The following is a 12,069-nucleotide window of genomic DNA, read 5'->3' as shown; positions in this document are numbered from 1 at the left end:
CTCTCTCGGGGAGGTGATATGTGTGTAGGGGAAAAGAATATGGTGCACAAAGAAGTTAAGTGATAAAGAGAAGACGATTGTGAAGTGTTGGTTCACTGAACTGTGTTATTGGTATGGTGGGTTATATATGTTACCTTGTTTATATATATATATATATATACCCTGCAAGCCATGTGTGAGTGTGTATGATTTCGTGTTTCTAAGGGACGTAAGGTTTATTTATTCCACTCTGGCGGATACAGAAGTTGATGAAGAGCCACCCCAAATATGCGGGCGAATGAAATTGATGCGGAGATGAAATGGCGACTCGAAAGGAAGATGATCATGGCATCTTTACAACACCCCTAACTTCTGGGAAGCAGATATGATGTTCGTTATGTGGGGTTTCCAGGATAGAGTGGAGGACATGGTTGTGCCTAACTTGTCTTTGTTATGCTGGGATGAATTGTGGCGTTTTCAAATGGCAGAAAGAGAAACGATAGAGGTAGAATTTGTGTTTTAGATGCACTGGTCCAAGTTAAGAGAGGAGATATGTCTACTGTTTAGTGCGACAAAGAGAGCAAGTATTTAGAGTGAGAAGGGGAATGTAGCAGAGTGGAATCATCGGTGTTAAGTGTGAATAGCGTCAGAAGTTGAAGAGAGAAGATTGCGTTCGACGTGAAGAAAAGAGAGTAGGAGATATGAAAGAACCTTGAGGGGCATCACTGTTGATAGGATAAGAGGCAAATTTCGCCCCATCCGTGATCGAATACTGCAGTGGGTTAACTAAAGCGAGAAGTATGCTTTATAATGAGAGCAGAGAGAAGCAGATAACCTAAAACAAAAATCTGTGCTATGTAGATAGTTAACAGTTAGACTTTACGTGTTTTTAAAAGTCATGACCGTGAACCACCTTACCACCATAGAACACGTCATACGAGACATTGTTCTGTATACAGCGCATTTGTCGAGGGTTCTAATGTTGGGTGTTGGGGCCTATGGAAGGTACGTTGGCAGGAGCAGCTTCAGGCCGGCATCACATTGCTCCTCAGGTGAACACTGTCCACCTTCACGTCCGCAGTGAGGCTCCGTAAGGAACTCCCTTGCCATATGTTGCGTTATTCCTTCACCATTGTCTGAACACACGGAGGTTGGGAGGGGCGGGTAAGGTGTGTTGAAGAGTTAGCAGCATGGCTATCAGGGTGCACACACATTGGGAAGGTAAGACACGTGTGATGATTTAACTTTTACATTGTATTTCATTATCATGTTTTACACCTCCAGTCAGGCGGGAGAAATTCTTTGTTTCTTCAGCGAGTCATGATCGTTTGTCTGTTTTTTCTCTAACCACTAATAGGTCGATCAGTCAATCCTACTCGGGATACGTCTATCAGATAACTAGGGAACCACACTGCGCTCTGCTCAGGTACACCCAGACATCTTGTCTCCTCCGTTTAGACATTCCTTAGAAGTTCGCACGTAGAATTATGATAATATTCTGGGCATATAAATGCAAACTAACATCATTACACCGTAGCTTTTATTGTTTGTTTGTGTTGTAGATCATTTGTATTGTTACGAATGTTGCCATGTCTTTTGTAAAACTTAATGTTCATTAACGATGAATTGTTTGCCCGTCTGAATACTTCAAATGGGGAAATTATACAGAGTTTACGCCATCTCATAATTTAAGAAAGATATAAAACATCGAGTGAAGAGAGAAGCGTCGGCGACCCGTCTTGCATTAGGAAAGAAGTGAAGGCTTGTACAGTCTGGGGGCTTGGTCCGCGGCCAAGTGAGCCTGGTGCAGGACTGCAGGACGCAAAAAAAAAAAAAATCTAAAGATATCGTTTGATAAACAGCTTTGTGTCCGAGTTGCTCCATGTCAGCAGGTGTAAGGACAGTGACCAGTGCACCTACCCACCTCTTGCTCACCAGTACACCTGTCGTCTCCCTCACCCACCATTACACAACCAGTCTCATCCCACTTAACACAGTCCTGAATATTAATCTGTGAGCAGGGAGGTTCGACGCTTGGTTACGGTGGCCTTGTCCTTGACGTGACCCTTTCTTGGTCAGGTTAAAGGTCCATGCCATCGTACAAAAGGGTCGTAGCCTATCGTCATCTCAGGGATATGCTGCTGCTGGCTTTACCTGTGTCTCCCTTGAGTCAAATGACTCCACGGAGGATCATGAGGTTCGCCCTTCAATACTCGGTGATGATACGCCTACATGAAAGTTAACCTCGGGAAACTTGCCTTAATTTGGGAAGCTGAGATTAACAAGGGTGCAATTTGGCTGTAAACTTAGATGTCAATAGAGCATCATTTATTCCCAGGATGTGTAGGGGTATCTGCATTCCCCACTTTCCCCAAGTTAGTTATTACTAAGCCGAACACAACCCATCCTAGAATCATATGAATCATGTTTGATTAGTTTGAAGTTGATTGCGGAAATCAGACTCAAGCTAATGCCATCTTATTAGGGGCCTTGCTTAACTCAGCCTGAGGGAGGTTTCTGTGGTTTATTCATATTTCCTGGAAAAATGAAGTCCCGTTTATCCTTGAAACTGTGGCAGTTACCAGTGCACGAGAACAAGACAGTAAGGCCTGTGTGTATCCAGTCAACTTATTTCAGATCAGTCTATCAAGATGATTCGAAAATACAGGCGTGAGTGTGTCAGTATGGGAACCAGAAAAGTCGTTTGTAAAGTGTTGAAAGTAAAGCTGAATCACCTGAGCTGCACATTTCCTCTCTCCCTATCGTAGCATCGCGTATTTTTAAGCTAGGTTAGGTTAGGTTAGGTTTAGGATTGTAACCTAACCTAAACTAGTCTAGAAAAACGTTGGGAGAGGGTACGAATCTTCAGGGGATGTGGAGTGAATATAGGACGAACTATAGAATATAATGAGCCAAGGAATTGGGTTTGGGAAATGTGAAGAAAAAAATTGTATCTATAGAGAGAATACCTGGTTACCTACAAGTACCTACAACGAGAATTTGCCATTCGGCAGAGCTTGCTCGTAACACTCAGAGAAAGAGACACGAGTACATCTGAAAAACGAAATAAAGAAAAACAGGAATGAAGTAAGAATTGAGACAGAAGGTGAATCAAACGCGAGGACACTTCGGTCAGCAGTTATTGCAAGGCAGGCAGCAGCCACAGCTGGTGTTTGAAATGAGTCCAACTTTCGTCCGTTCCCCCACTCCCTTTTGTTGATTCCAGCTCGATAGCTTTGGCCATATCCGAAGTTCTGTTTATTAATAGTAGGATATTAAATTAATTAAACAGGTAGAAAGACAGAAACTATCAGTGCATTTCCGCTCCAGAAAACGCTCAAACACGCCAATCAGCATGTAACTTAGTACTGTAATAGATTTTGGGGGCTATTTCAGTTGAGGGAAAAGAGAGTCACAGATATCTTTCCGTGTGTATTATACAATAAAACAGACCCCAGCAACTTTATACACGAAGAAATGAGGATATGATACATGTCAGTAGATGTTAACATCACGAATGAGACAAAATAGCATGAAAAACTGTCATGCATGACGAGGTCTGACTAATTGGGAGGGTGAGGCGGGGTTCCCACCACGACTCGCCCGTGCAAGTAGGATGCATCTGGTGGCGCGACGTGGCGGAGGTGAGGTACATGACAGGGCGGGTAGGGGTGCTGCACCAGTCCTCGCCTCCGCCACTGTTGTTGTACAACCTGTCCACTTGCACTCTGCCAGAACACAGTGCACCAAACACGCTCTCTCTATCTCTTTCATGTAGGACCTGTGGGTTGCAAAGTTTTTGCTGGAGGACCCGTGTTGAGGTTTTGGTTGGAGAGGTTTTGCTCTGGGTTTTGCTGCTACTAGGACCAGTGAGTTGGAGAGGTTTCGCTTGAGATTTGGGGGGGTTTGGTGATTCTCTTGAGGGACTTGTGAGTTGGAGAGGTGCCGCTTGAGATTTGGGGGACTGGAGAATTCTCCTGGAGAACTTGTTAGTTGGAGAGGTTTTGCTGGAGAATCTCTGGGTTGGTAAGGTTTTGCTAGAGATCTGTGGGTTGATGAGGTTTTGCTAGAGACCTGTGGGTTGATGAGGTTTTGCTAGAGACCTGTGGGTTGATGAGGTTTTGCTGGAGGACCTGTGGATTAGTGAAGTTTTGCTGGAGGACCTATGGTTTGTGAGGCTTTGCTGCAGGACCTGTGGGTTGGTGTGGTTTTGCTGGAGGACCTGTGGGTTAGTGAGGTTTTGCTGTAGGGCCTATGGTCTGTGAGGGTTTGCTGGAGGACCTGTGGGTTGATGTTTTGATGAGAGACGTATCAGCGGCGGCAAAAGTATTACAGAGGTCACAAACGGTCTTTGTCAGGTCCCAGCGGCTTAATATTACATAGGCTGTTACAAAGTTGATTCATTATATAAGTTTGATTACATACATTACATAGTTTCATATGGTATTCTTACCGACTAGATGCAAATAGTTGATACAAACTTCAAATTTCAGGTACCTTGTTATTAACTATAAGTTGTAGTGACATTTATTGTAGTTTTTTTTTTTTTTTTTTTTTTAGACCTATCCCTATTCACATTCTAAGACAGTATTCTAGTTTGTGTCCAGATCTTGGCCACAAAGTTTACACTTCACATGATTAGCATCTCTAGATCGACCGAAGCGCTAGTTGTACTTATAGCCTACCCCTGATGTAGCAATTACATCCTGTAATCTGCTTATCTTATTACTTTTTCCATATACATGTTATACTTTACTCATTGCACTGTGATGAAAAACGTTTCCACTTGTACTTATCTGATCTTGTCTACTTGCTTTAATGAGGAGTATTAGTTCGTTTCTAATTACAATTTTCAAGCCACTGATTGACAATGTTTTCAACATCTTTATTAAGCGCCAGTTTGGCCAAAGTTCATGTTCATGTTCTTGGAGACCTATAAGGGAGAGAATATGTAACAATCTGATTTGAATCCCTTGACCAAAAATGCTTAGATATTGGTCTCTAGAGAGACCAATATATTACAGTCTGATGACAGGGTTTTAACGGCGAGCGCTGAAGATAAAGAACGAGAGATAATTAAATTGTCCGTGGCAGTGATTTCTATTGACTCAAGGTCGTTAAGTATGGCGGATAATTCATTTAGTAATGTAGATGCCCAGTTGTTTATTCTAACATTTTTCTCTGATCTGTTACCATTAGGTTGAATCACAATGGTAGCACTACCTGCCCTCCCAGTGGCAGAGTTAAAGAAAGCTGTTATTATAGATGCACTGAGCAATGTGGTTTTCAGTCTGGAGTTTCTGTACGTGTTCGAGAGCACTGGATTCGGCTGTGTTGAAGGTGAATTAGCTTCTTGGGTGGATAGATAGGTGTAGTGATGTCAAAGGGAATTATTTGCCAAGAAAGCATGAAGTACTGCTGCTTCCTAATGTTATACAAATCATGTACACCAATCATTGTCATGTGATTCGCTGTTATTTGGATCCATTAAGATTCACTTGCGTCGTGGCATATATGACTCAGTTCTTCATAGACAACACGATCAGAATCGCTACGCAGAGGTTTCACTCCTCCCATAAGATTGATTTCCAGTGTTCGATGTCCTCCACCACAAGACACGTGGAGTCATCACATATCTTCACCGCCGTCAGAAAAATGACTGAGTCACAGCTCGGGACGCAACAGGATGCTAGAGACATTCCTAGCTATAATTAGGTTATTTTCTTCATGAAGGCTGGCGGAGTTCGACATTTTTGATGTTCCTGGTATTTTTTGGTTTGGATGTATATACCTATATTTTCGCTTCTTTGATGGAGTTCAATATATTACACACACACGCATATATATATATATATATATATATATATATATATATATATATATATATATATATATATATTCAATATTTATATGTTTATTTTTTTGTTCTTGTAGACCGAAATGTTTTAGCGTTGTAAAACCAATTACTGAAGGTTGGGAAGGTCGCGTGTGATTCACTGGTTTGTCCCAGCTGACACAACAGTATGGCGAGCCTTATTCATGTTGTACGTAAATAGATAACACTGACGAGTAAAATCAAAACAGAAAAACCTTATATGAACATTAACGTGAGTACTCTGTATTAACTAGAATTGCTAAGTCAAGAAACGCAGCTTTTTCGCTAGCAATGGATATTCGTAATGTACAGTATATTTCCATCCTAGCTTGCAAAGACGGAAGACCGATTCCCCAAATTGTCACGGATAAGTCATGCACTTATTTTGATAAAAGTGTTAAGTAAAGTCTGCGTCACCATCTTCCCTTGACATGACACGCCTTACTGGACTTTGTTCAAGTCTTTAAGTTAGATTATCCGTACACTGTAGTTACTTTGCCCCGACACCGGCAGCAACACAGTTTCCGAGTTACAAAGTTTCCTCCACGTGGCGTGAAACACATTCTTGGCGCTCTGTAATTGACAATAAAAACGTCACGGCTTTAACTGAGCCTGAGGCGAGTTAACAAAACAAGGAGTTGTTTGGCCTAGGTGCGCGACAGATATAGTCTCTCGTTTTGCAGTGTTGAATTACCCCCACGCGTCTCTCTCCCCTGCTGTCCGCACGGGGCGGAGCCTCCTCGCCTGCTGAACTTCCGTGTCACGTTGGCGTCTTCCCCGTCACACAGTCTAGAAAGAAAAGAAAATATTCGGCGTGGAATCTGGATATGGTAATGCGTGAAAAGGGAAGGTTCGTACCTTTTTGTTCCTTTAAGGAATATTTCTTGAAGCATTGATAGCATATTGAAGCCAGCAGTGTAATTTTGTAATTGTAGTTTTTAGATATGATAAAAATGTATATTCTGAAAGTCAGTATTTCTGGTTAGGTTACAGTACGAAAGTGACGTCAAAAAATTATGCATGACATTCCCTCAAAGGCCCAGTCCTCTGTTCTTAACGCTTCCTCGCTAACGCGGGAAATGGCGAATAGTTTGAAAGAAAGAAAAGAAAGATCTTTAAGAAAGTTTCTGTCGTTCGTTGATGGTTGGTTGACATGAATAGAGAAGGGACCTTCTTGGCTAGTTTGTTATTCATACTTGGCCAACGAACTACCAAGGTCATCAAGGCCATCAGCATTAAGGTATTACCATCAACCGAAAAAAATCTTAGCGACTGTACATGGTCCTAGCACCCGTTATTCGGTTGGTTGTTTTGGTGCTAGGATCAAGCCCGTCAACGTCAGGTTACAACCACCAGCTGAGAGATCTGTAACACCTTCCAAGTGTTGAGGATAATTCGAAGACCGTACGTACACACACTTACCGTGCCGTTGGCAGTTTTACCAGACTGGACATCTACTGAGTATCTCTGATTACCCAATCGCTGTCTCCACCACCGCTGTGGTAAAGAAATAAAAGTTGCTGTGTTGAAATCCCCAACTCGCTTTCTGAGATGGTTTTCCCCTTCAGGTCGTTTCACAACCCCCCCATCCTCGTTCTCAATCATTATGGTTTTGTTTCCAGTTTTTACAAGCGAGGGATCCAAGCGTCGTATCATATGTCGCTTAAACACACCAGCAGGTTCCTAATATTGCGGGATATATATATATATATATATATATATATATATATATATATATATATATATATATATATATATATATATACGAACAAAGTGCACATGAACGCGCACCTCCATACAACTTACAAACCTCCAACAGCCAGGATCGAACCCGGGACCCCTGGCTGTTGGAGGTATATATATATATATATATATATATATATATATATATATATATATATATATATATATATATATATATATATATATTTGGGTTTTCTCTGCTTTCATTAGTACTACTGGTGGTGGTGTACTGCTTTTGAAAAACAAGTCAGTATAACACCAGCGCCTCAGCCACATTCCATGACACACCGAGTCAGTATAAGATAACACTATTTTTCAGGTTTCCTGACGTTCTTTGATGTATCCTATTCGAAACATGGAATTCATTTCTAAAAGGAACAAATGTTTGTGAGTTTCTTCTTTTTCTCTGAAATTAAATTTTGCATTACTTAAAAGCATATACTTAAGGGCATAGCTATTAAAGAACTTTAAATATTCTTATTTGGTTTTCGTTAATTCTTATTTTAAACATTATGATTCAGAAATTTAGAAACTGTGTATCGAATATTGTAACTGCTCAGTACAGACGGACCCCAAAGGAAATTTCACTGAATAGCTTGCAGTGTTAAAATACACCTCAGACTGATACCGTTTTCATCCATGCCATCATTTCAGCTAGTAATCTGACGTAGAAAATAGTATGTTTTTTTTTTCAGTATTAACTGTGTCTATCTATTTGCAGAAGGGTTCACCTCTTTTTATTCGGCTGTTTGTAGCAGTGGTAATTCTTATGATCCATCTGTAGCGGATGGGTAGCCCATTTGACTCATCTTTCTGTAGCAGTGGTGACCTTAATCCACCCGCTCGGCCTCCTTAGGAGCTTGTTTACGCTGGATTATCTTCTTTGACCCCCATATAGACCGTCCTTGTATCAGTAATGACCTAATTCCCTTGTAGCGTTCTCCTGCCATACGTCGCACTGCCTTACAATGTAAGATTAATTTCCGTGTCATTTGATGATTACACCTAGCAGGTATCCGCTGATACCAGTCTTCCAGGATTTCGTCATAGTTCTCTAACATTAGAACGAGAATAATTGCACCATCGCACATTAATCCCACAGTGTAAATAAAGCTCATCTGCCACCTGTGACCAAGAAAGGATACAGCTACCTAATATTCGTTAACAATAAGTAGGTCCGTCACCACACGTATTTTCTATTTCACTCTATCATTTCATTTTCCCTTTTTATTCTTGGTCCCAAGCAAAACAAATTATGTTTTTCTCTCTGGGAAGTTTAAGAAGATGGTATTGTTGACATATCCCAACATTTTTCAAGTTACTGTACCGATTTAGTGTAAGCAAAATGCAGGTACTAGGCCACTGGTAAAGGGGGGTGGATTATCCTTAATAGCTTAGAACGTTCGACTTGCTTTGTTCTTTAACTTTTTTTGCATTACAAACCACTCCTAAAATTTCGTACACACTTTTATTATTAGTTTTTCTTGGTGGGTTAAAGGTATCGTCAACTCCCGTGTGCAGCTGCCAATGATGTTTTGACTTATCTGTCTTGGGAAGAAGGGCTCGGGAGATAGGCTGTTGTGAGTGGCCCCGCCTTGACGTCAGGCGAGTGGCGGCGGACGCCAGATTTATCTCTGTGGCGGTTTTTCGTCATGGTTTACAGATCATGCCTGTTTTCCCTGGCTTACTGTACTAGTTACAAGCTAGGCCTTATAAATTACTGTATCCAGTAATCTGTACATTCTTCATTTTGATCTTTCACTGTAAATGTTTTCAAGGGTTTGTATTTGTGAAGAAAGTGTCAGACACAATTAAGATTAACGCCTCTATTTTTCTGTTTCCTAGGTGCTGGCAGCGAGGTGCGGCCGCAAGAGAGACCGGAAGTCCAAACAGATAACTGAATCCTCAACCAGACGCACCTTCACACTCACGTATATTCTTGAGTTCATAGGCTTTGAAAATCCCTTAACTACGGGTGTCTTAAAGACACTGGAGTGTTACTTGAAACTTGTAAGTTATAAACCAGTAGTTAGGTGGAGCAAGTCAAAGACGGGGCTTGGCAGGATCTGAGCGGCCGTTTAAAGGCCGTGGTCGCCGTGGCTGGCTGGAGTGCTTCTTAGGCCTTCGTTCACTCCCGGCCGGACACTATGGAGAGGACAGCCGTCACCTAACCTGCCACTTCTGACTCATTATACTGATGCTCTAATTAAGATATGACGCTTTATTGTGTAGTCCTGCTGTCGCAATAGGTCTGTTGTTGATGTTTTGCTGCTTGTGAAATCTAACAGCGACAGTGAGTGCCTGAGTCACTGCCTCTTGACAGTGTAAAGCCCAGGAGACGCTTATGAGAAAGGTGTAGTGACTCACACCCGCTCTGACCACACTCGAACGTGTCATACTCAACGTGAACGTGTGAGAAGTGTCACTGTGTAGGACCCATTAATCTTGATGCAGATATCATTTGTGTAAATTACAAATAGCGGCCGTGCATCTGTGAAGCTAAGGTGTATCAGATATTGTGTGATGATAAGAACTAAACAGCGAATCGGCTGAGTGAAGACACTGTAAAGAAGGAACAAGCAAGGAACGTCAGGGATTGACCACCTGTCAACCGTCAGCTGCCAAGCATCACCCATCATCGTCAAGATCGTACCCACCGCCTACGACTGCGAGGTACTGTAATTCTCCTCACCGTAATACGCCCCGTTTTATGCGACACCTGCCGTAATACACTCACGCCTTCACGGTAAACAGGCCCCTTCCTCTCAACCGTACCAGGCCCACAGCTGCAGGATAACCATCCACGCTGTAACACACCCACAACGACAACACACCCGTGCCTGCCGTAACACGACGCACCATCGGTAACCATCAAGTGATCTGGGCCAACAGGGCCGGCCGACCCGGCACATCCCGGGGGCACAGCACCAGTGTGTGAGCGGCCGCCTGCCACACCGGGACCTGGTAACTGAGTGTATCCGCAGCGGTCCACCCTCAATGCTTTAGCTGTGCGCTCCTTCATAGTGGCGATTGTGGCGGGCAGTGGCCGACAGTTCCGCCGTCCTTCTGGAAGTACTGCAGGGCAGTGAGCAGTGTCAGAGGGTTCTTCGCCCTCCTGGGAATAGCGCAAAGCAGTGAGTAGTGGCCTGTTTGCTCCTAACTTCTCCTGGAAGAACTTGAGGGCAGAAGGCAGTGTCCGAGGGCTCCATCATTCTGGAAGAACTCGAGTCCTGTTATATTTGTGTATTTACAAGTATGAAACACTGATATGGTATTATTACACAAGTTGTGATACGAATGTTGTATACAGAGATTCAGAGAAATCATGTATGAATAATCGTTAATCAGAGTATTGGATGATACAGATTAATGACTGAAATATATATAAGAAGACGTCAGATGGTCAGTGTGTGAAAAGTCAAGTGTTCTAAGCAGCTTTAATATATGTTTTAGAAAGAATCTCATTGTAGCATTTATACTAGTCCGCTTATTTAGAAGTAGAGAAATTAATATATAAATATATATATACATATATATACATATTTAAATATATACACAAGAACTTAAGAACGTGTTACATGCTTTTTTTTTTTGGTAAATGAAGTTTAGCTTGCTGGCTGTTCCTAGAAATTCACCGCAGAGGGAAGTTTATCACTTGTGAATACGCACTCAGAGGTCTTGGAGGACCCACCTAAGACCAGGACAACGTATATATGAAAATAGCTCATTGGGACCAACCTACGCCCGGACCTCGTCAAGACCTCGGGCTGTCTAGCTGCTGAGGCGCCAACGTCACAGGACCGTCGGTAAACCTTGCAAGCACGGCAGAAGAGGTTCAGACAGGGAAAAGAAAAGGTGGTTCGTGGCGGAGGAGGATTGTTGTCCGGTGCCGCGTTCTGCAAGTCGTCTTGGTGTGTGTAGAAGTCGTCGCTCGTCATCAGCAAAATGAAGACGAAAGAGTTTGTGTGTGTGTCTCTCGTGGTCATCGTTGTCGTCAGTAAAGTGGAGGTAAGTCACGCTGTGGAGGGACTGTGTTTACTCTGGTCTCTCCGCCCAAATAGGTTCCTAACCTGACGTTACCCCACACACACGGCGCCTCGCCTCCTGTTGGCCTATCACAGTCAGCCAAACCCTACTGTGCCTCACTTACTGCTGGTCGAACGCACTCCTCAACTCCTCCAGACCCATTATTCATCCTGTAGCCCCTTGTTTTCCATTACCCGCAATGCCCGACTCGTTGTTCAAACGCCCTTTGCATTCACTCCCATTAACCTACAATATTTTACCTGCTACCTTTCTCTAACACACACACATACAAAATTTAAGTCTTTAAAACAGATCGATGACGTGAAAAGTGAACAGTTCTGAAAGAGATATAGGCATGGTCAACCGCAGGACAGCGAATCTAATCACAAAAAGTGTTCGAAAAAAAAGGTATAAAGAGGTCTTTTTTGTACAGTAAGAGCAGTGGA

The 12,069-nt window shown here is 42.6% G+C and overlaps 1 protein-coding gene across 1 annotated transcript in view; it reads left to right on the top strand.

The window, feature by feature from the left end:
- Positions 1 to 11,547, top strand: part of LOC139762331 (uncharacterized) — a 148,372-nt gene extending 136,825 nt beyond the window's left edge. The window contains 1 exon segment of the mRNA XM_071686985.1: positions 9,443 to 11,547. The gene's annotated coding sequence lies outside the window, so the exon portion shown is untranslated.
- Positions 11,548 to 12,069: the final 522 nt, after the last annotated feature.

Source organism: Panulirus ornatus, chromosome 43 (genome assembly GCF_036320965.1).
Source record: "Panulirus ornatus isolate Po-2019 chromosome 43, ASM3632096v1, whole genome shotgun sequence".
Classification (NCBI taxonomy): Eukaryota; Metazoa; Arthropoda; class Malacostraca; order Decapoda; family Palinuridae; genus Panulirus; species Panulirus ornatus.
Note: the sequence above shows the minus strand (reverse complement) of the source record. Positions and strands in the feature narration are given on the sequence as shown.